Below are 24464 nucleotides of genomic sequence, written 5' to 3'. Positions count from 1 at the left end.
TTTTGTTTTGTTTTGTTTTTTGTTTTTTCGAGACAGGGTTTCTCTGTGTAGCCTTGGCTGTCCTGGAACTCACTCTGTAGTCCAGGCTGGCCTCAAACTCAGAAATCCACCTGCCTCTACCTCCCAAGTGCTGGGATTAAAGGTGTGTGCCACCACTGCCTGGCAAACATCTTTTTTATGAAAGAGCAGTAAGAGCTCTCAACCACTGAACCATCTATTAAGCAACCTGCAATTTATTTTCATAAAGACATTTTGGTTTTGGTAATCTCATCCAGAATAAACATAAATGTGTCAATTTTTCTTTTACATAGTTGTGTAGAAATATTCTGTCTGACAATCCCATGTTATTATTACCATCATTTTGGTGACAGATTTTGAAGTTTGCATTAAGTTGGTCTTAGCATTCATCATTGTAATTAATAAGGCAATTACTATTTTGATTATTTATGTACACTTAAAATAGAAAGGAGTACTGAGTTCATTGATATGAAAAGGTGCTACTTATGAGGATAGTGTATTCATCTTTTAAAATGTTGAATTTTCTCTACATTAATCCCATCCTTGGGGTCTTTTTTCAATATTTTTTGCAACACCATGAGTAAAAATATTCAATTACAGTTCAAATATTTTTTTCTATATATTCTAATTTTTAGTAACTTAGTTTATAATGTTCTAGGTACCATTTACAGCCTGAAGTAGATATATGTCATAGGAAGTGTTTATGTTCTAGACCTGAACAAAACAAAACAGTAAATTTTAAAAGTTCAATAAAGGGTATCATTGACTAACATGGTTCTGTATTTGGCTTCATAAAAGTAACATGAAGCAATTCTTCAGAACACCCAGAAATACCAAACAATTTCATCAGTATTAATGGGAATATGTATTTGGATATATGTGTAATTATTCTTCATTAAGACATATTTTCATTTGCATGTTGTATTTTTTTCACACTTTAATATGCACACACTATGTATTTTTTTCTACAACTATTATTTCCCATTTTCTTTCCTTCCCTAAAAAAGCCACAATATTTCTCTATAAATTTGTTTCCAATAATTATTGCTTTTGATTTATTTTAAGTCGATCATGACTATTTGTGAGATCCTAAGCTTGAAATTAACTTGAAGATCTCAGTGGCCTCACCAGTTTGTGTATAACTTGAGTCCATTTCTCTCCACCTTCCCTACCCTGACATATTTTCTAAGTTACCGATATATCAACAATATGTCATAGGGTCTAATTGGTCATTTTTTTCTCCATAGTCAAATGTGAAGAGAGAAAGACATCCATAGGCTTATTTCTAGTATACATGGTTGCCAGTATACACAGCTACTATTAATTTGTGGTTTCCATGTGCATAACCTGCTTAGAAAATGATAATTCACAGGCTCTGTATCAATTCTGAAACTCACATGATTATTTTGCCTTTTCTTCCAGAATGTATCAGAGTTATATGATGGTGGTATAAATGTCTTGTCTAGGGATGACAACATTCCTTCATTCTCAACATTTTGTACAATCATGAGTTTAATTTCATTTACATTAACACATATTTTACTGAAGTTTTTATTGTTTTCATTTATTTCAAATGCAAGAATAGGCATTTCTGCTTAAGTCAAATGACAGCTCCAGCACTGCCTCAGTACCAAGCTCGGGCATAGGCCTGCTGGTTAAAGAAAGACTCAGACTCGGTTCATTCATTATGAGAGAATGCCAAAGCTTTTACTGAGCAGGTTCAATATATACACCAAGCCAGGGAAGGAAAACACAAACTCAAGGAAAAATAGGAACTCAACTTGGGGGGAGGGGCAATATGATATAATGTGTAAATTCCCTTCCTGGGGCACCATGACTTAGTCAGGATGTTTTTGATCTTAGAGGAACTGCAGAATGTTATTTAGTAGACAGCAGCACACAGAATGTCTCAGCCAGGGCATGGCAGCCCTTCAGGGTCCTAAAGTTCCCCCAGTTTTAGTTTATAGGTGAATAATGTCTGTCTTAGATCACCTTCTGTCAATAACAATTACCCATCATTAGGAATCCCTGCCAGCCTCAGGGCTCCCATCTTAGGTAGGTAGGGACTGCAAAGGAGTTGCCAGTCATAACTATTCTAGGTAAAGGCTTTCTTTCATGCCAGCAATATGAGCACCTGCTTAGTAACTGCCTGAGAATGAATCTACTGTCTGTGAAACAGCAAAGAAATATCAATCCTGCTGTGGCTGCCCCAGAGGCTAGGACTCCCAGAGACAAGTACCTCTAGCTCATCCTTTAAGGAGTCTTCCAGCCAGTTTGAGTCCTGCTGGAAACTTCTCTCCATAGAAGGGCTGCACACAAGTAACATTAATAAATGATGAGTAACATGAAGAAATTGTTGGCTTCTCAAAATTAGCAGCAGCTTTTCCAGTAGTCTTGTTGGTGGGAACTATGACAGGCCAGATAAAGCTGCTTATCCCAATTGACATCAAAACTGGGTTATTCTTCACAAGGCTCCAGTAGATCTCCACTTGTGTGAGGCTGTGTAGTGACAGGGTGCACACAATGCTCAGGAATTCAAACAAAACTTTCCGCATCTTTAGGGAAAACACAAACAGAACTTCTCACCCTGACTAACACAGAGTCAGGGCATTTCCATACACCTGATGACAATTCTTTCCATTTCACTAAGCCCAGTGCCTTCTGGGCTCATTTCAAATGTATGTCTGCTGCAGATAATGAATCCTTATCCACTAATAAAAATTTTTAAGTACATATAAAATAAAGACTAATCTTGCATGAGCTGAGCTAAACTCCCACTTTTGTTTTTTCAAGATAATTTTTCAAAGTTAAATGTGCTGTTTCCAGTACAGCCTGGCCTTTAACAACTGACCCATTTCTTCAGCCCTGAGTTACTAGTTAAACCAAATTTCTATTATCAAAGTTCTGAATTTTTAATCATATCCAATAAACACTTTTTTAACATAAAACATAAAACAACAATCATTTAAACAATGAAAAAAACCAGACAATTAACAGACTGGTGTGCCAAGGACAGACAATTTACAAGAAAAGCAGAACTAAGGATTTCTCCAGTAGGAGCCAGAGAGAAAGCAGAACATATCCTGATTTTATCCTGCTCCCAGGAGGGCTCTGAAGCAGTCATTTTTTTTCTCTTTTGCTAACATGGCCTGAGAGAGGACAACTGCTTTTCTATACCACCCACCTATCTCATTTTTTAAAAATTTATTTTTCATGAATATTATATTTGCATTTCAGATTTTAACCCCTTCACCAATTTCCCCCACTAACCAGAAACCTCCTATCCCATCCCCCCTCCTCATGCTTCTATGAGGATATGTGCCTATCTACCACCCTACTCCCACCTCCCCACCCTCAAATTCCCCCTCCACTCAGTGTTCAGCCTTCATGGGACCAAGGATCTCCTATCCCACCTATGCCCTACAAGGCCATTCTCCTCTACATGTACAGATGGAGTCATGGGTCTCTCCTTATGTGCTACCAGGCTGGTGATTTAGACCCTGGGGAGCTCTGGTTGATTGGTATTGCTGCTCTCCTCATGGGGCCACAAACTCTTTATTCTCCTTCAGTCTTCTCTCTAACTTCTCCATTGGGAAACCCTTGATCAGATCAGTGGTTAATTCTGAATGTGTCAGAATCTGGCAGACCTCTAAGGAGACAGCTAAATCAGGCTATTGTCAGCATGCACTTGCTGACACCCACATCAGTGTCTACGTTTCGTGACTGTACATGGGATGGTTACCCAGCTGGAATGGTCTCCAGACGACCCCTCCTTCAGTTTCTGTTCCACACTTTGTCTCGATATTTGCTCACATGAGTATTTTTCTTACTTCTTCTAAGTAGGACCGAAGCTTCCACACTTGGTCTTCCTTTTTGTGAGCTTCATGTTGTCTGTGAGTTGAGCCTTGGTTATTCCAAGCTTTTGGGCTTTTGGAATAATCTGCTTGTCAGTGAGTAAATACCATGTGTGTTCTTTTGTGATTGGGTTAACTCATTCAGGATGATATTTTCTAGTTCCATCCAATTATCTATGAATTTCTTGAACTCATTATTTTAATAGCTGAGTAATACTCCATTGTGAAAATGTACCACATTTTTGGTATCCATTTCTTTGTTGAAGGATATCTGGGTTCTTTCTAGCTTCTGGCTATTATAAATAAGGCTTCTATGAACATAGGGGAGCATATGTCCTTGTTATATATTGGAGCATCTTCTGGGTATATGCCCAGGAGTGGTATATAGCTGGATCCTCAGGTAATGTTATGTCCAATTTTCTGAGGAACCACCAGACTGATTTCCAGAGTGGTTGTACCAGCTTGCAATCTCACCAACAATGGAGGAGTGTTTCCCTTTCTCCACATCTTCAACAGCATCAACTATCACCTGAGTTTTTGATCTTAGCCACTCTGATGATGTGAGGTGGTATCTCAGGGTTGTTTTCATTTGCATTTCCCTGATGACTAAGGATGTTGAGCATTTCTTAACGTGCTTCTCAGTCATTCGAGTTTCCTCAGTTGAGAATTCTTGGTTTGGCTCTGTACCCCATTTTTATTAGGGTTATTTGGTTGTCTAGAGTATAATTTCTTGAGTTCTTTGTATATATTGGATATTAGCCATCTATCAGATGTAGGATTGGTAAAGATCTTTTACCAATCTGTTGGTTCCCTTTTGATTTTATTGACAATGTCCTTTGCCTTTGCAATTTTATGAGGTCCCATTTGTCAATTATTGATCTTAGAGCTTAAGCCATTGGTATTCTGTTCAAGAACTTTTTCCCTGTGCCCAGGTATTCTAGTGTCTTCCTGACCTTCTCTTCTATTAGTCTCAGTGTATCTGCTTTTATATGAAGGTCCTTTATTCACTTGAACTTGAGCTTTCTACAAGGAGATAAGAATGGATTTATTTGCATCCTTCTACATGTTGACCTCCAGTTGAATGAGCACCATTTGCTGAAAATGCTGTCCTTTTCCCACTGGATGGTTTTATATCCTTTGTCAAAAATCAAGTGACCATACTTGTGTGTGTTCATTTCTGGATCTTCAGTTCCATTCCATTGATCTTCCTGCCTGTCTCTGTACCAATTCCATGCAGTTTTTATCTCTATTGCTCTGTAGTACAATTTGAGGTCAGGAATGGTGATTCCCACAGAAGTTCTTTTATTGTTGACAATAGTTCTCGCTATCCTGGATTTTTTGTTATCCCAAATGTATTAGCAAATTGTTCTTTCTATCTCTATGAAGAATTGATTTGGAATTTTGATTGGGATTGCATTGAATCTGTAGTTTGCATTTGGTAAGCTGGCAAATTTTTATTAAATCAATCCTACCAATCCAGGAGCATGGGAGATATTTCCATCTTCTGAGATCTTCTTCGATTTCTTTCTTCAGAGACTTGAAGTTCTTGTCATACAGATCTTTCAGTTACTTGGTTATATTCACTCCAAGATATTTTATATTATTTGTGACTATTATGAAAGGTGACATTTCCTTAATTTCTTTCTCAGCCTGTTTATCCTTTGAGTAGAGGAAGGCTACTGATTTGCTTGTATTGAATTTATATCAAGCCTCTTTGCTGAATTTGTTTATCACGTTTAGGAGTTCTCTGGTGGAAGTTTTAGGGTCACTTAAATATTCTATCATATCATCTGCAAATGGTGAAATTTTGACTTCTTCCTTTTCTATCTGTATCCCTTTGACTTCCTTTTGTTGTCTAATTGCTCTAGCTAAGACTTCCAGTACTATATTGAATAAGTAGGGTGAGAATGGGCAGCCTTGTCTTGTCCCTGATCTTAGTGGGATTGCTTCAAGTTTCTCTCAGTTTAGTTTGATGTTGGTTAATGGCTTGCTGTATATTGCTTTTGAAAGGCTCGGGAAGCCCCCAAAGGGGACCCCACTCGAGTCACGGGATGGCGCGCACCCAAAGGACACATGGAAGACCAACTTGATGCAAGAACACGAGGTAGTTTAATGGCGGAACGTTCCCGGGCCGACACGTGTCTCAATGTGGGAGACAGGGGCATTGACCTCTTGGCTCCAGGGTTTAGGGTTTATATAAGCTCGGGATGGGGAAAAGGAGAAACTTTCGCGCGGGTGCATACGATTGGTTGTTTTCCAATTTTTGAACATCTGGCCAAACCGGTCCATGGGGGCGGGGAGCAGTTCCTTATCAGGATCTTCATTCCTGGGATGCATTCCTGGGATGCCTCGGTAGCCCATTGTCCTGTAACTCTGCATTCTTTGTTTACGGATTAACTGGCCTCTGGTTGGCAAACCAGAGGGGCAACTTTAGCTACTCAGGCTAGGGAAAAAAAATCTATAATTCATGGGACCCATAAAATTTTCTTTTACTTTTACTATGTTTAGGTATGGGCCTTGAATTCTTGATCTTTCCAAGACGTTTAACATGAAGGGATGTTGACTTTTGTCAAATGCTTTCTCAGCATCTAGTGAGATGACCATGTTTTTTTTTTTTTAATTTGTTTATGTAGTGGATTACATTGATAGATTTCCAAATATTGAACCATCCCTGCATTCCTGGGATAAAGCCTACTTGATTATGATGGATGATTGTTTTGATGTGTTTTTGGATTCCGATTGTGAGAATTTTATTGAGTATTTTGCCATCAATATTCATAAGAGAGATAGGTCTGTAGTTCTCTTTTTTTGTTATGACTTTGTGAGGTTTAGGTATGAGCATAATTGTAGCTTCATAGAATGAATTGGGTATTGTTCCTTCTGTTTCTTTTCTGTGGAATAGTTTAAAGAGAATTGGTATTAGGTCTTCCTGGAAGGTCTGATAGAATTCTCCACTAAAACCATCTGGTCCTGGACTTTTTTTGGTGGGGAGACTTTTAATGATTGCTGCTATTTCTTTGGGAGTTATGGAACTGTTCAGATGATTTATCTGCTCCTGATTTAATTTTGATACCTGGTCTCTGTCTAGAAAATTGTGTATTTCATTCAGATTTTCCACTTTTGTTGAGTATAGGCCTTTTTATTAGGATCTGACGATTTTTTTAATTTCCTTAGTTTCTGTTGTTATATCTCCCTTTTCAGTTCTGATTTTATTAATTTGAATACTGTCTCTGTGCCCTTTGGTTAGTCTGGCTAAGGGTTTATCTATCTTGTTGATTTTCTCAAAGAATCAGTTCCTGGTTTTGTTGATATTTTATATAGTTCTTTCTGTTTCTACTTGGTTGATTTCAGCCCCGAGTTTGATTATTTCCTGCTGTCTACTCCTCTTGGGTATATTTGCTTCTTTTTGTTCTAAAGAGTTCAGGTGTGCTGTCAAGGTGTTTGTGTATGCTCTTTCCAGTTTCTTTATGAAGGTGCTTAGAGCTATGATTTTTCCATTTAGTACTGCTTTCATGGAGTCCCATAAATTTTGGTATGATGTGTCCTCATATTCATTAAATTCTAAAAAGTCTTTAATTTTTTTCTTTATTTCTTCCTTGACAAGTCATCATCTAGTAGAGCATTGTTAAGTTTCCACATGTATGTGGGCTTTCCATTGTTTTTGTCCACATTAAAGTCTTAGTCCAACATGGTCTAATAGGATACAAGGGATTATTTCAATCTTTTTGTATCTGTTGAGGCCTGTTTTGTGACCAATTATATGGTTTATTATTAGAAGACAACATGAGGTGCTGAGAAAAAGGTATATTCTCTTGTTTTAGGATGAAATGTTCTATAGATATCAGTTAAATCCAATTGGTTCATAACTTCTGTTAGTTTCATTGTGTCTCAGTTTAGATTTTGTTTCCATGATCTGTCTATTGCTGAGAGTGGGCTATTAAAATCCCCCACTATTATTGTGTGAGGTGCAATGTATGCTTTGAGCTTTAGTAAATTTTATTTTATGTATGTGGGTGCCCTTGCATTTGGGACATAGATCTTCAGAATTGAGAGTTCATCTTGGCACATTTTTTCCTTTGATGAATATAAAGTGTCCTTCCTTATCTTTTTCGATTACTTTTAGTTGAAAATCGATTTCATTTGATATTAGATTCGCTACTTCATCTTGTTTCCTGGGACCATTTGCTTGGAAGATTGTTTTCCATCCTTTTACTCTGAGGTAGTGTCTATTTTTTTTTTTACAAAGGTGTGTTTCCTGTATGAGCAAAATGCTGGGTCCTGTTTATGTATCCAGTCTAATAGTCTATGTCTTTTTATTGGAGAATTGAGTCCATTGATATTAAGAGATATAAAGGAAAAATGAATGTTGCTTCCTGTTATTTTTGTTATTACAAGTGGAATTATGTTTGTTGTGTAGCTGTCTTCTTTTGGGGTTGTTGGAAGATTACTTTCTTGCTTTTTCTAGGTTGTAGTTTCCTTCCTTGTGTTGGAGTTTTCCACCAATTATTCTTTGAAGTGCTGGATTTGTGGTAAGATATAATGTAAATTTGGTTTTGTCATGGAATATTTTGGTTTCTCCATCAATAGTGATAGAAAGTTTTCCTGTCTATAGTAGTCTGGGCTGGCATTTGTGTTCTCTTGGGGTCTGTATGATATCAGTCCAGGATCTTCTGGCTTTTATAGTCTCTGGTAAGAATTCTGGTGTTATTCTTCTAGGTCTGTCTTTATATGTTCCTTTACCTTTTCTCCTTACAGCTTTTAATATTTTTTCTTTGTTTTGTACATTTGATGTTTTGATTATTATGTGACAGGAGGTATTTCTTTTCTGGTCTAGACTATTTGGAGTTCTGTAGGTTTTTTGTATATTTTTGGACATCTCTTTCTGTAGGTTAGGAAAGTTTTCCCCTATAACTTTGTTGAATATATTTACTGGCCCTTTAAGTTGGGAGTCTTCACCCTCATTTATACCTTTTTTTTTTTTTTTTTTTTTTTTTTAAGGTTTGGTCTTTTCATTGTGTCCTGGATTTCCTGATGTTTTGGGTTAGTAGCTTTTTGTATTTTGCATTTTTTTTGACATTTGTGTCAATGTTTTCCATGGTATCTTCTGCACATAAGATTCTCTCTTCTATCTCTTGTATTCTTTTTGTGATACTTGTGTATATGACTTCTGATCTTTTTCCTAGGTTTTCTACCTTCAGGGTAGTCTCCCTTTGTGATTTCTTTATTGTTTCTACTTCCATATTTAGATTCTGGATGGTTTTGTTTAATTACTTCACCTGTTTGGTTGTGTTTTCTTGCAATTCTTTAAGGGATTTTTTTTTTTTTTGTTTCCTCTTTAAGGGCTTCTACCCGTTTACATGTATTCTCCTCAAATTCTTTGAGTGTGTTATTTATGTCCTTCTTAAAGTCCTCTATCATCATCATGAGAAGTGATTTTAATTCTGAATCCTGCTTTTCAGGTGTGATTGGGTGTTCAGGGCTTTCTATGATGGGGGAACTTGGTTCTGATGATGCCATGTAACTTTGGTTTCTGTTGCTTACGTTCTTGAGCCTGCCTTTTGCCATCTGGTTAATTCTTGTGCTACCTGTACTTCTGCCTCTGATTGAAGCCTGCCTTTCCAGTTATCTCGCTTGTGTCTGGTCTTCTAGGGGTCCAGATGTCTCTGTGATCTTGTAATCCTGAGCTCCAGCTGCTCTGAATACAGTGGTTCCTCTAGGATGTCTCAGGATATGGTGTCTCCAAGTTAACAGACCAGCAAGGTGTCCACTCTTCTGGGTGCAGTGTCTCCTCTAGGATGTCTCGGGATAAGGTGTCCATTGCTCTGAGAGCAGTGGCTCCTCTAGGACGTCTTGGGCTATGTTATTATCTGCTCTGGATTCAGTTGCTCCTCTAGGATGTGTTGGGGTATGGTGTCTGTCACTCTGAGTTCAGTGGCCCCTCTAGGATGTCTGGGGATATGGTGTCAACACAGCAGACCAGCCGGGTGTCTGCTCCAGGCACCAGGCTCAGGCAAGGGCTCTCTCTCATTTTCAAGGTCTAAATTTTCATCTCCTTTCTAGGAGGTGTCCCAGAAAGTGTCAACACTCCCAAGTTACTCTCTTTTAGTACCTGGGAATTCACTTTGGCTAGATTTTCTATTTTAACCCATGCTTGTTCTCATTCTTTCATTTTTAGCTTCTCTTTGAGATTCTCTGCTTTGAACTGCTGAGTGCTGTCATCAAAGAGTTTCTGGTTCATGTTCATCTCCATCAAGAGTTTCAGAGCATTGTATATCAAGTGGTGTATTGTCTTGTTCCAGTGGGTCTCTGAGTTGTGGTATAAAGATGGAAACACGATGGGCAGAAATTTTGCTACATTGTCACTGATTAAACTCATGATGTACTCATTATTCCAGTAATAGAGTGCCCCCTCTGCCACCTGGAAGTGAGGGCTGGAAACACATTTGGCTAACTGTTGGAAAAGAAGCTCCAGGCTCTTCACAAATTATGATGGTTCAATTACATCTAAAATGTCTTTTAATTCTTATTTATTTATTTATTAGATATTTTATTTACACTTCAGATGCCATCCCCTTTCCCCATTCCCCCCCCCTTATAAAACCCCTATCCCATGCCCCATTTTCCTTTTTGCATTTATACATTTTTTAAAAAAAATGTTAATCATAGGCTTTATGAGTTTGTTATTGTTCAATCAGAGGTGTAACCCACTACCCAACATAGATATAACAACTATCTTTGACTGGTGGAGATACATGAACATCTGCCTCCCTGTCTCCCCACTCTTTCTCTCTTTGATCACCTAGCTTCTCCTCTCCTTCTTCTTCTCCTCTTCTTACTCCTTTTCTTCCTCTCAGTACTCCTCCCACCTTAGCTCCTCCTACACATCACCCTTCCTGTTAAAAGGAAACTTTTCTCTCAAAATACAATTAGAGCATAATTATGCCAATTTGTACCAGTGAGGTACAGGATAGTCCTAATACCCAGTCCATCCTTTTCTAACCTGGTTCTTGAAATCTCATTTAATTCTGGATAACATGAGAAGTACCAGGAAAACTTATTTTGTTTAATATAAATATATATATGTATATATAACTGTGAGTCTTCGGCCAGTATTTGAAAAGTGCCATTACCACTGGTTCAGTAAGGGTGTATGACACAGTAAGCCAGCTTGGGATGGTAGACACTCAGGGACCTCATTTAGGCAGGGGCAGCAACACCTTCAACAGAAAAATCTTGTACTCTTCCTTTAGTGGTAAGGCAAATCCATTAATTATACTTCCCAGAATCTCCAGTAATTCTGCTATGCCATTTTGGTGCTCTGTCTCATAGATAAATCTGTAAAATATATTATTGATCTGTTTCCTGATGTAAGCAGGCAGGCCTAAGAACTTGACATAGATTCTGTGCAGGGTCATTTTTAGAAAATCTCTCTCCCAAGGATCCTCGCTGGCAAAAGAGTACTAGAAGCTGCAATACAAACTTCCAATCAATATATTTCTTTGCTATCTATATTGGGCTGGAAATCTTGAGACTCTAAAAATCTTAAGAAATTTTTATAAAAAAGCTGCAGATGAGGCCAGAATGCTTGTAACATTGGTCATCTTCTTCTAGTGCAACTCACTTTACTTCCTTCCACTTCAGGTCACTCAGTGGGTCAGAAGCAAAGTCAAACAGGACACAACGCTAATGTAGATTCTGGGTGAAAAGCTTCTTTTGACCCACAGGAGGAACATCTTTTAAAGATGAGAGGTTTTGCAGTTCTGTATTATGCTGGCATTAAACTCAGAAGAGTTCTACCATTTGTCTTTCTTCACAGAGACTATGATTGGCTGAGGGATTAGAACTTTTATTTTAGTAGGTGTTGAAGACTTGACAGCTGCCAGGCTATTTTTCTTGTTGGCTATCTCTGCTTCTGCTGTATCCTGCCCTTCTTTTGAGCCTTTTCCACTTTACACCAGTTTTGGTGGTTCTTTCTCTTTCTTGTTTTTATTCTGCATGGCTGGTGCAGACCACAGCCTCCACAGCTACTGCAGCCACCTGCCACCACTGCTACTGCAGGAGCAGAAATGCCCCTGTCTGGTCATCGTGCCATCCCGGCTGCCACCACCAACACCTGGAAACTGAGTTGCTTGTCTGCTCTTGCTTCCCCTTTTCCAGGCTCCCCTTCCAATTTTTTGACCTTGCATTTCTTAATTTTTTCCTTTTCTAAAATTTCTCCCTTATCTTCAGAACTGGAGCTATTCTCTGTTCTCCACCTCACTTAAGGATTTCTTTTTTTTTGTTTGTTTGTTTGTTTGTTTGGTTTATTTGTTTGTTTTTTGTGACAGGGTTTCTGTGTAGCCCGGGCTGTCCTGGAACTCACTCTGTAGACTAGGCTGGCCTCAAACTCAGAAATCCGCCTGCCTCTGCCTCTCAAGTGCTGGAATTAAAGGCATGCATTACCACTGCCCCACTACGTAAGGATTTCTTAGCTGCATCATCCTGTGCCACTACTTGTAGGGAGGAACTCCTAGTCCCCATGGCACAATCACAACAACCAAACTCTCATAGTGCTACTTGCTACTTTCAGTTTGATCCCATGCTGCTTCTCCAATATGTTCCACTCACTGAGCCAGCCTGCAGGCTTCTTCCAGGAATGATCCTGTCAGGTTCTCCTCTTTTTCCCGATCTAGGTAGGACCTCCATGTGACAGCTCCAGTGCTGCCATGCTACCAAGCTCGGGCATAGGCCTGGGAGATTAAAGAAGACTCAGGCTCGGGTCATTCATTATGAGAGAATGCCAAAATGTTTACTAAGCAGGTTCAATATATACACTAAGCCAGAAAAGGAAAAACACAAACTCAAGGAAAAACAGGAACTCAACTGGTGGGCAATAGGATGTCAAGGGTAAATTCCCTTCCTGGGGCACAATGCTCTAGTCAGGATGTTTTTGATCTTAGAGGAACTGCAGAATGCTATTTAGTAGACAGCCGAACATGGAAAGTCTTAGCCAGGGCATGGCAGCCCTTTGGGATCCTACAGTCTCAGGGTAGCTTTTTATCTGCAAATGAAACACGGAAATTTAGGGGACAGTTTGAGGCTATGTTATTTAAAGTAAACAGCTCTCTTAGGGTCCCACTGCCCCAGGGTCTAAGACCTCTTCAGTGTTTTGGATTAGTTTTACATTATTAAACAAGCCTTATAAAACAAGCCACCAAATGTTCTCTGTTTATCCCTAAAACAGTTGTGTGTTACATTGCACCAATTATACCAATACAATACTTTACAGCCATTACACCAATAGCCACATCTTGCTTGGCAAGATGATATTGCAGTTAATAGATTTCACAGATGAGTTATACCATAGTATCCTTAGCTCACCATAGCCCTTAGTCTGCATAACAAAAAACTTCTTTGTAGATATACATAAACAACTGATACATACTTGAAATTTTTTAATTTAAGGCCAGAGTGCCAGTATATTGGAATATCTAAACACAACTAGTGTCTTTTCTGGCTGTTTACTCCCTAAGAAACACACACTTAACTGTTATAAATGTTTCATTCCACACAACTATGCCAATTCTATGATATACAACCTATGGCTGCTTATCTAATAAAAAGAACTGAGCATTTATAACAGATTTGTAGCAGAATATTTCTCCCACTAATTTGTATAAAGGTTGGTAATTGGGCTGAATGAGAGATAGGTGGAGTGAGGAGTAAGGGGGAGAGGAAGAGTAGGAGCAAGGAGCAGGAGGAAGAGAGAGATGTAGGAGGCATGGAAGACCACACTTGTATCAAGAGCAGTCCTGGGTAACAACTTATACCTTAAGGTTAGATATTGGTACAAACCTCTAACTGTGTGAGCATCTTGTTAATTGAGTATTATGAAACATATAAAGCCTTTAGATAATCTTTAAGCATTAGAGTCAGTTTTTCCAGGTACCGCTTGGATGACTGGATCATCTGGGCTCAGCCCAACTTTGTGGAGACTGTGTGAAAGATTGGCAGACCCATCTCCCACTATGGCATCTCATGGTTGGCAGGGCCAGTGTTTCTGGCTGACCGTTTCTAGCTGTGGTGCACCTGTGTCCTCTGGCTGCTTCCAGCTGTGGAGCACTTGGCTTCAGTCCCCCCACTCTGGCATCTCGTGAGTGGCAAGGCCAGTGCTTCTGGCCAGCCTGAGCCAGCAACCTGAGCCAAACAGCAGTATGCTCCTGCTGCTGCTCGCTCATGGCCTCAGGCATTGCCTAGTCAGAAAGATGGTGGGCCCCGGAACCACAAGCTAGATTGGGTGCTGCTGCATTAAATATTAGCAGCAACAAAGATTGAATGCCCTAAATGCATAAAATTGTTTATGTTCAAGGGAAAATTCTTGGTGACTTATGTCATATAGTTCAAAACATTTAACAATTCATTATTGATAATGTCTTCAATATACCCTTTTATGGGCTAAAACTGAAATGATGTAGGTCTCTGGTGAAAAAATAACCAGAGAATTGACAAATGGTCCTCATAATGAAGGCACTGACAATGTTAATTAATAGAGGCAATATTGTTCCTGTAATGCAATCTTACATTACTCTGTGTTTTTCTGTGTGTGTGTGTCTGTGTGTGTGTGTGTGTCTGTCTCCCCATCCCTCCTCTCTCTCTCTCTCTCTCTCTCTCTCTCTCTCTCTCACACACACACACACACACACACACACACACACACAAACACACATAACCCCTCCTACTCTCCCTCTCCATCTCTCTTCTCTCTTTCTCTCTCTGTCTCCAGCTTTCTCTACTTTGATTTTCTTGATAATTTAAAATTTGCATCTTTAGGGGTAATTCAGCTTTTGACATTTGTAATTTAACGTGTAAAGACTCTCTCTCTCTCTCTCTCTCTCTCTCTCTCTCTCTCTCTCTCTCTCTCTCTCTCTGGTAGATGACTTTAAGAATAATTAAGCAGTGTGACTTTCCGAAACAACACAAGCAAAGCATTAAAATTAAAATCAAGATTGCAATATAAAAAGTGTATTAAGTATTTTTTATTTGGAAACATCATGAACATCTCTTAAAAATATTGAACATGTCAATAAGGAAAGATACACTATTAGGTGCAATCAACAGTTTGCTGTAAAATAAAAATAATTAAAATACTAGATTTTTTCCATATATAATTAATAAACACGAAAAACACTGAAAAGATGTATGATGTAAGGAACAAAACTACAGGTTTTACAATGGAGATTTATTAGTAAATGTTAACAAAAAATACAAATAGGCTTTATTATTTCAATTTTAGTTCTATCCAAACATAAACTCTGCTTTTTATTCTTTTTGGTAATCCTATGAATATCATTATTATATTTTAAACAGGCAAGAAATATTTCATTTTCTAAATGAACTATATTTTCTTTAGCTCCTCATACATTGATGTAGATCCTGGCTCTTTCCATTTTTGGATATTATGAACAGAACAGAAATGAACATTTCATGTTCAGTCTTGACCACTTGTCTATGCAATATGGTGATGTATCCTCTAAGTTTATGACTAAGAGAGGTATATTTGGTTCTTCAGGCAGATTAATTTTAATATTTCTAAGGAACCATCACATTGATTTTCTTAGTGACTATACAAGTTTGCTGACAATTGAATCATTTATCATAACCATTGTTGAATATTTGTTTCTTAGCCATTTGCATTTTCTCTACTGAAAATTCTCTGTTTAGATGCAAACCCATTTTAAATTTGATTATTGTTCATGTTTTATGCTTAGTTTTTTCTTAATTTTTTCATATATTTTGGATATTATTCCATGTATCAGATGTGGAGTTGGTAAACATATTTTCTATACTTTGGAATGCCACTTTGTCTAAATGATGATGTCTTTTGCTAACCAGACAGAAACTTTACAATTTCATGAGGTCACATTTTAATTGTTAATTGTTAGTGACTTCTCTTCAGAGTTTTTCTTGTTCAAATGAGTCCAAGGCTATTCCCAATTTTTCTTCTATCTGCTTCAGTGTTTCTGACTTTATGTTGAGGTCTTTGATCCATATGTAGTTGAGTTTTGTACAGGGTTCTTGTTATGGATCTATTCTTCTGAATATATTTATTCAGTTTGTCCAGTACCATTTGTTGTATATGCTCTCTCTTTTATTTTTGCTGTGTAAGTTTCTGCATTTTCTTTCTTTCTTTCTTTCTTTCTTTCTTTCTTTCTTTCTTTCTTTCTTTCTTTCTCTTCTTTCTTTAGAAAACAAAAATGTATTTTCCATAGGGGTAGGGATTCACTTGTTAGTCTTCCTTTTTTCCACTAATCAACATGTCTGATTTTAGGACATTAACTTGCCATTTTATAGTTGCTTTGAAGTGCATGTTCATATATGTGATGGTGATATCTCCAACAATTCTTTTAATATTTAGTAGTATTTTTCTGCTATCTTATTTCCTTGGTTTTTTGTTGTTGTTTGTGTGTATGTGAGTGTGTGTGTGTGTGTTTTCATATAAAGCTGAATGTTGTCCCTTCAAGTTGTGTGAAGAATTGTATTGGAATTTTGACTAGAATTATACTGAATATGTAGATGACTTTTATAGGATGCCTATTTTAGTTATATTATTGCTACTATTTCATAAGCATAGATATTTCTACCTTCTAAAATCTTCTTTCATTTCTTAAAGTTTTGTTTGTTTGTTTGGTTGGTTTTTGCTGGTTTTTAACATACAAGTATTTCACTTATTTTGTTAGAATTACCCCTAAAATATCTTATAATTTGGGGTATTGTGAAAGGTGGCAATTCCATGACTTATTTTTTAGTCCATCTGTCATTTGTATATAGGAGAAGTATTAATTTTTATGTGTTTTGAATCCTTCTTTATTGTTGAAATCTTTTATCAGCTGTAGGAGGTTCATAATAGTATTTTTAGGGTCACTTTTTTATAAAACCATCAACTTAAAATGAAATATCTTTTGCTTTTTTATTTTCTATTCCTTGATCTCCTTCAGTCATATTAGAGTTTTAGCTACAATTTCAAGTAGTATGTTGAATGGATATGTAGAGAGTAGCTAATTTTAATAGAATGTTTTTACTTTCTCTCCATTTAAATTAATGTTATATATGAGCTTGCTCTAAACTGGGTTTATTATTTTGATTTATGTCCTCTGTATCTCTAATCTCTGCAGGACTTCTAACTTAAATGAATGTTGGGTTTTCTAAAAGGCCTTTTTTGCATTTAATATGATGATCATGTGGTTTTGGCCTATCAGTTTATATATGTTGGACATACATTTATTTATTACATATGTTGACCCATCCTTTTATCATTGGGATGAAGCATACTTGATTTTGGTGGACAACATTTTTGATGTTTTCATGAATTCAGTTTGCAAGTATTTTATTGAATATTTTGTATCTGTGTTCATAAAAGAAAATGGTCTGCTTGATTATGTATGGGTTTGTGTGTGTTTGTGTGTGTGTTCTAGAGTTTAGTTTTCAAGTATTGTATTTAGTATTTTGCATCTATGTTAATAAGGGAAATTGGTCTCCTTTATTATGTTAGATGAATTTACTTTGTATGTGTTTTTGACTACTTTTGTATCTATGTTCATAAGGGTAATTTACCTATAATTCTGTTTATATAATTTTGATATTAGTGTAACTATGGCTTCCCGAAAAGAATTGGACAATATTCCTTCTATTTTTATTTTATGGAAATAATATAGGAGTATTGATATTAATATTTCTTTGAAAATTTTCTAGAATTCTGTGCTAAAGCAATCTGGTATTATGATTTTACTTAAAGGAGCTTTTTGGTCTCATGCAAAAACTCAGATTTCACTTAGACTTTCTGCTATCATAAATATAGTGTTTCCCTCCTCACCATCTTCCCTTCCTAGAGTGTAACATGTCTTATAATTCTTAAACCAATATTGATACATCATAATCAATCCAAATGTATAATTAATTATATTCACTCTTGGTACACAATTGTAGGGGCACACACTAGTCAGTAAAAATTTACAAATTTGATACCAAAAATGATGGTATAAGAAACTTCTAATGATTTATTATTTTTAATTAAACTATGGGTTTCTATAAGTGAATGCTTAATGTGAAGAAGCTTACAGTGTTAAGGGGCCTATTTTTAATGCCATAGAAATAGAAGGTAGCACACAGTCTTAATCCTGTACAATAATTTTCAAAATAAACATATGTAATATAATAAATTTGCCATCTATATAAAATAAAGTTTTCAGTGCTTCTATGCATGATACTTTAAAATATTTGCATAAAAGCAGAGATAAAAGTAACACTAGTAAATATCTCTTAACATGGCTAATCAATGTGATCAAAGAAAATATTGTGTTCAGGAATTTAAATTCCTTGCAGCAGAAGCACATCAGTATCATAAAACCTTGTAAGTACAGTGAAAGTACAATCTTTTCTTCTATAGCTATGGTGCTATATTTGAAAAAAAATCAACTATTATGCAATTGGCTGAATTACAAAACAGCTTAACTACCAGCATTCTAAGATATGTACTTTTAAAACTTAAGGCACTGATTTGAAGAGAAGGAGATTTGATTTTGTAATTTGGGACAGTAATTAGAAGATGCTAATGAGGCTGGAGAAAATGAACCTCTCAAATACCAAGATGGTAGGGATTTTTTTTTTTTTTTTTTGGATTTTGGATTTTTGTTCTCTGTATTTTGTTTTGATTTTTTGTTTTTGTTTCTCTTTTGGTTGGTTGGTTGGTTGGTTGGTTAGTTTTCTGTGTTTTGTTACCAGAAGAGGTAACATTTTGATATGTCATTCACAGTATTATCCTGCATCACTCTCAATGGTATTGGCCTCTGGACTACTGTCTCAACATATTAATTGTGCATTACCTAATAAGCTAGTAATGATTTCTCATGTGAAAATTACAAAAAGACATTTCTGACTTTCCAAATGACCATGCTCTGAAATCTTCCTTTTCTTCTTGAAATATAATCACATGCTAACATTGAGAACAAAGTATGACACATGATCATTCTCAATAACAAATTTGTAGTCTCTAAAGGTTATGCCGGAAATACTAGGTGGCATGTACAAAAATATATATTAAGTGTTCTCGATAATGGTGAAAGAAATGTGTAATTAGATGCTGAGGTCCAGCCTCAGCTTGAATGATGGTCCTGAGAAAGAGGTGAATGGGAGAAGTGGAAGAATGTCTTGTAGTCAGTGATGGATAAAAGCTGACAGCTCTGTAATCTTTTCTAGATGGCTCTCTCTTGAATACCAAAGCCCAATCATTTATTTACATGAACTACATACTTAGAAATTGCATAGCAGTTTCCCCTTAGTTCCCTTTTGATCTTTCTATGAATCAGCATTTTAGGAACTTAGACCCTTCAGTTTTAGAAATAGAAACTGAAATAGAGAGCACATTCAAGGCAAATGAACATTTGCCAGACAACAAGTACATTTTTTTTTTAAACATAGCAAGTCCTATTCAGTTCCCTGGGCATAATATTTTTGGTTGCCAAGACTAGACATAGAGGCTATTTTTTTTATGTGAAATGTTAACTTTAAAGATGACACTTTTTATAATTTTTTCTTAATTTAGCAAGCTCTTATATATGATGATGTAAGTAACATTGACCCTGATTTTTATAGTTCTTAGATAAATTAATATATTCTTTTAATCTTTGGATTTTTTCTTTTTAATTTTAGTAACTCAAAGTTTTATTATTGGAAACTACTAAGTGATCCTAAAAGGTAGGAACATCATCAAACCATCATCTTTCTTTTTGATAACAGACCTTCATTTGGATCACACATATAATGACCTCAGTTAGAGAATAAAATATCTGGCTTAAATCTAGTTGTTGATTGTTTCTGTAGAGGACACCACCATTTTACAACTAACAATATATAACCATCTATCTGAGCTTTGTTTTTAACTATATTGTTCTGTTTCTAAATCAAGGGTTTTTTTTTTCCTCTATTGACCAAATCATGTCTCCTTCCTTAATATCTTTCTGACTATGCTGACTAATTATTACAGATGTCTTTGGTTTTTTTTTTTCAGGTCCATGAAATCCCTTATATAACTCCTATTGCATCCTCATATTTTGTATAGTGAAGTCTTGTAAAGAACAATTCTTACACAGATTTACATATTCTTGTACTTCTGTTTAACTCATGTTTAGCTGAAGTTCTTGCCAGAGACATTTTTATGTTTCTGGGCTGTTCCTACGTAGAGGAGTCAGCAAATCATGTTAACTGTCCTGTTGGGTCTTCTTGATTCCTTTTTTACTGTCTGCAGCTAAGATCTTCAAAAGATCAACCTCTATCAATTCTGATCCTTATTATTTTGGGAGGAGTCCAAAGCCTTTCTTTTATTTTTCCTGTTAACACAAATGCAGAGCCTCTTTCCTAATGCAGCATGTCCTTTGTCCAACAGTCTCTAGTTATTCAATGTTTAGGCTGAGTCATTCCAGAAGCCTCTTTTCTATTTAAGTCTGCCTTATTTTTACCTCGCTCATAGATGATGGGTAATACCACTATAACCATTGAATGTATAACTACCTTCATTTTGATAATTTAAAACAATTAAAATAATTAAAAACAATTACTAATATTTATTGAGGCAATATTTTCCTGTGTAGCCTGGGGTGACTTGAATTCGTTCTGTAGATTAGGGTGATCTTGAACTCACAAGGAACCTATCTGCCCCTACATTAGTCTCTCAAGTATTAAGGTCAAGGGCCTGGATTTTTTTGTTTGTTATTTGCATACTCTTGAAAACATATTGATTTCCATTTCTTTGTCCCTTCATTGGTGATTAGGATCTATGTGGATATATACAAACACACCACTCACACACACACACACACACAAACACACACGTATATGCTTGTATATGTGCATATATTTTTATCTTTATATAAATTTAATGTTGACATGTATTTATTTTTTAAATTACTAAGAACATTCCTAATTATGATTCAGTAAAATCCATATAGTACTTTTAACTGAAAAATAAGTCATTTTCAATCCAAGACTGTTGTTTGCATGTGGCTGTATCTAACAGCAAAAATCCTGTCCTGACTTTATTGTACAGACCAGGATGGTCCTGAATTTACAAAGATCTGCCTGTCTTTGTCTCCAGTATTCTTTGGGTTTTAGCCCAGATGTTATCCTGCACCTGGCCATGACCCCATATGTTTGTTTACAAGGAGAGGGGATTAAGCCTTCTGCCAGATTCTTCCTGCAGCTGCCAACTTAGAGCTGAATTTCCACATGCCATGGAAATGGCCTTAATTCCTATAAGACAAGACTGGGCCTACCTGCAGTGCCAAGTTTGAGAGAACCCTTAGGTCTCCACAGGTTTTGTCCTCTGCCGAGACACAGGCTGAATTCAGCCTGTGTGTAACCCAGAGCTGGTTCCTCTACCTTGGCCTCTGCTGTGCTGTGCACTTGGGAGAAATCCCAACTTTGTTTTTAAACTTTTGCTTTTAAATGTAGTTGGGACTTCTTTAGAAAGCCTTTTTCCAGAGTATCTCCTTGCTTAGGAAACTTTCTTCCCAGTTGTTTTTGCTTGTGTTGTTCTAGGAGCTTTGGCTTTAGTCTGATTTCATTCAATTTTAAGTAGACCAAACCTCTCATCCTGCTATTCTGACTTTTTCCCACTTTTTATCCATGCATTTTTAAGTTGTAAGCTTGGGTTCTCTGTGATGTTAAGTTAGGTGCCATTTTGTTGAGGCTATGATAAGGTTCATCTTCCCAGTCCTGTGCTCCCAGAAATAAGACTCAGACTCCAAATATATTTACAAAATGGAAATGGTATTGCCACAAACTGTGAGTCAATACCTTACCTAGACATCATATACCACCAAATAAAATCCCCAGTACTAAGACTGTGTTATATCTTTTTTTTTAAATTTATTGATTGAAAGTGTCATAGATCCCCCCATTCAACCATCATCAGATAATCTATTCTTGAAGTAAATGGTAGTGAACCTGGAGACCCACAATTGAACAATATGCTAAAAGTGAGAGACTTTGGATGCTCAGCTGAATGTGATGTCTTTTTCACACTGAATACTTAAGTCTCAGGGATAGATGCAGAAGATGGAGTTGAATTATCCTAAGACATAAAATTCACAGACAAATATATGTATATATATATATATATATATATATATATATATATATCATTATCAGATATAATGCAAATGATGAACATATTAAATCTCAAAAACTGTGACAGTATGCACAAATCTCATACAAGTTCAAGCCAGACAAACTTTCAGCAAGGACAAAGACAAATGAGCACAAAGTCTTACTCCTACTTAAGAAGCTATTTACAATTAATAGGATTTGGTATTGGTAGTCAGTTTTGTTCGATGGAGTGATGATGAGTATATAAACTGCACTCCATAGCAAACCTCACGTTCAGGAGTAGCTTCTAATACAAAAGAGATTTCATGATTTTACTTGCTTTTTTCTTTTTCTTTTCTTTTTAATTTATAGAATAGAAAGGATATAAACTTGGTTGTCATTGGAGTTAGAAAGGGTCTATGAGAAGTTGTAGGATCTGAAATATATGGTAAAATTATAATACATGGAATTCTCAAAGAATAAAAATATAAATATATAAAGCCTCACTGTTATATTATAGAAAGTATGTGTGCTTTGAAGCCAGACTTATATGCTTATGTGTAGTGGGAAGTGAAGATGGTGATGTTAATTATAGAATCAAAAGTCATTCTAATATTAGGCAAGCACTATATATCTCTAGCCTTCCTGATGTAGTCAGTAAGACCTGACTATAGTAAGTTTTAAAATCAAAGTAAGTCAGTCAATGATATGTAATATTAAACAATATTCTATTACTCTCACATTTTTATGTTTCTAAATTGATAGAAAATGAAGAAGTCCTTAAAATAAAATTATAATAAATTTTTAATGTCTGACAAATTTTCAGGAAAGCAGTGGCTACATGGAAGAAAATATAATCAAAAACACTTGAAGTCACACAGGATAGTGTTTGATGATGATAGTTCAATTAATTTAAACAACATGTGCTCCTACAACTAATATTTATTTATAAGCCATAGAGAAGCCATAATATAGAGGGAAGTCTCTGGTCTTGATGTAGAATATAAATGTCATAATGTATAACAAATCCTTAAAATTGAGGATTTGACAACTTCTTTTAATTTTGTAGTAATTAGGACATGACCGGTCTTTTAAAATCATATCTAAAGACTAAATATAGCACTATTTTTTCTTTTCTTTCTTTTATATTCCTTGATTTAGTTCATTTCTTTGGAGTTACCAGAGGAAAAACTTGCTATATATGAGTAAAACTTAATCTACAATCTGAGTTTTTATCCATTCACCATAAATTCAAGAAACAATATAGGATAGGAACTGAAAAACGAGAATGACGAGGTAGGGGGCCTCTCCAGGATGAGACAGTGACCTCAGAAAAGATAGAAACTCAAGAATCAATGGGGCTTACCTTAGCTGTAACTCACTATATTGGGGATATAAAACTTGAAGAGACCATCTCCTGTAGCAAGGCAGAAACCTCAGAGGAGCAATAGAGACACCAACCCACTAACAAAACTTTCATTACAAAATTTATCCCTTTTACAAGAAATGTGGGCACCAGGGATGAAACAGGGACTAAGGAGTTGGTCAAACTATAACTGGTCCAACTTGAGACACATCCCAGGGTCAAGCACCAATTCCTAACACTATTAATGGTACTCTACTATTCTTGCAGACAGGAGTATGTGGTCCTCTTAGAGGTTCCACTCAGTAGCTGATTCGGACAAATACAGTTACCCACAGGCAAACAGCAGATGAAGCTTGGGGACACTTATGGAAGAATAGGAGGAAGGAGTGTGGGCCCAAAGGGGATAGGAAGTCCACAGGAAGCCCAACAGATTTGACTGACCTGGAATCTTGGGGCTCTCGAAGTGTGAACCACCAAAAAAAGAAAATACACGGGCAGGACTTAGTACTCCCAGCACATATTAGTAGATGTGCAACAGGATCTTCTCATGGGTCTCCAACAATTGGAAAGAGGGCGATCCCAAAAGCTCTGGCTTGTACATGCAGTATGTTCCTCTAGCTGGGCTGCCTTGCCTGGCTTCAGTGTGAGAGGAAGTATCTAGCCTTGCAGAGAGTTGAATTTCCATGGGAGGGGAATTCCCAGGGGGCCCCTACCCACTCAGGATAAAAGGGGAATGGGGAAGGATTGTGGGAGGGGGTTACTGGGAGGAGAACAGTAAGCTAGATGCAATGTAAATAAGTGAAATAAAATATTAATAAATTAAAAAAGAACTAAAAATCAATTACAATGAATCATAAAAGCAGTAAAAAGAAGCAAATCATAACATGTAAAGGATTCACCAAAAAGTCATCAGCTGAATTTTTCATAAAATATTTTAGCAGTTAACGTTAAGTCAAATAAATAGTACAGCAGAAAATATAGCTATACAGCTATACAGTAGGAACAGCGTAGGAAGGGGCGATGTTAGATACATTTGGAGAGCTTCTGTGGCTCAGTCACAGTCCCTAACCAAAAGTGCCTGTTCTAACACTGGGTCTTACTCTGTCACT

At 36.5% G+C, this 24464-nt stretch overlaps 1 pseudogene; it reads right to left on the bottom strand.

Moving 5' to 3' along the window:
- Positions 1-10029: 10029 nt before the first annotated feature.
- On the bottom strand, positions 10030-14101 carry LOC117695016 (serine/threonine-protein phosphatase 2A 56 kDa regulatory subunit gamma isoform pseudogene; annotated as a pseudogene).
- Positions 14102-24464: the final 10363 nt, after the last annotated feature.

This window comes from Arvicanthis niloticus, chromosome X (genome assembly GCF_011762505.2).
Source record: "Arvicanthis niloticus isolate mArvNil1 chromosome X, mArvNil1.pat.X, whole genome shotgun sequence".
Taxonomy (NCBI): Eukaryota; Metazoa; Chordata; class Mammalia; order Rodentia; family Muridae; genus Arvicanthis; species Arvicanthis niloticus.
The sequence above is the reverse complement of the archived record's forward strand: the minus strand, read 5'-3'. Positions and strand labels throughout refer to the sequence as shown.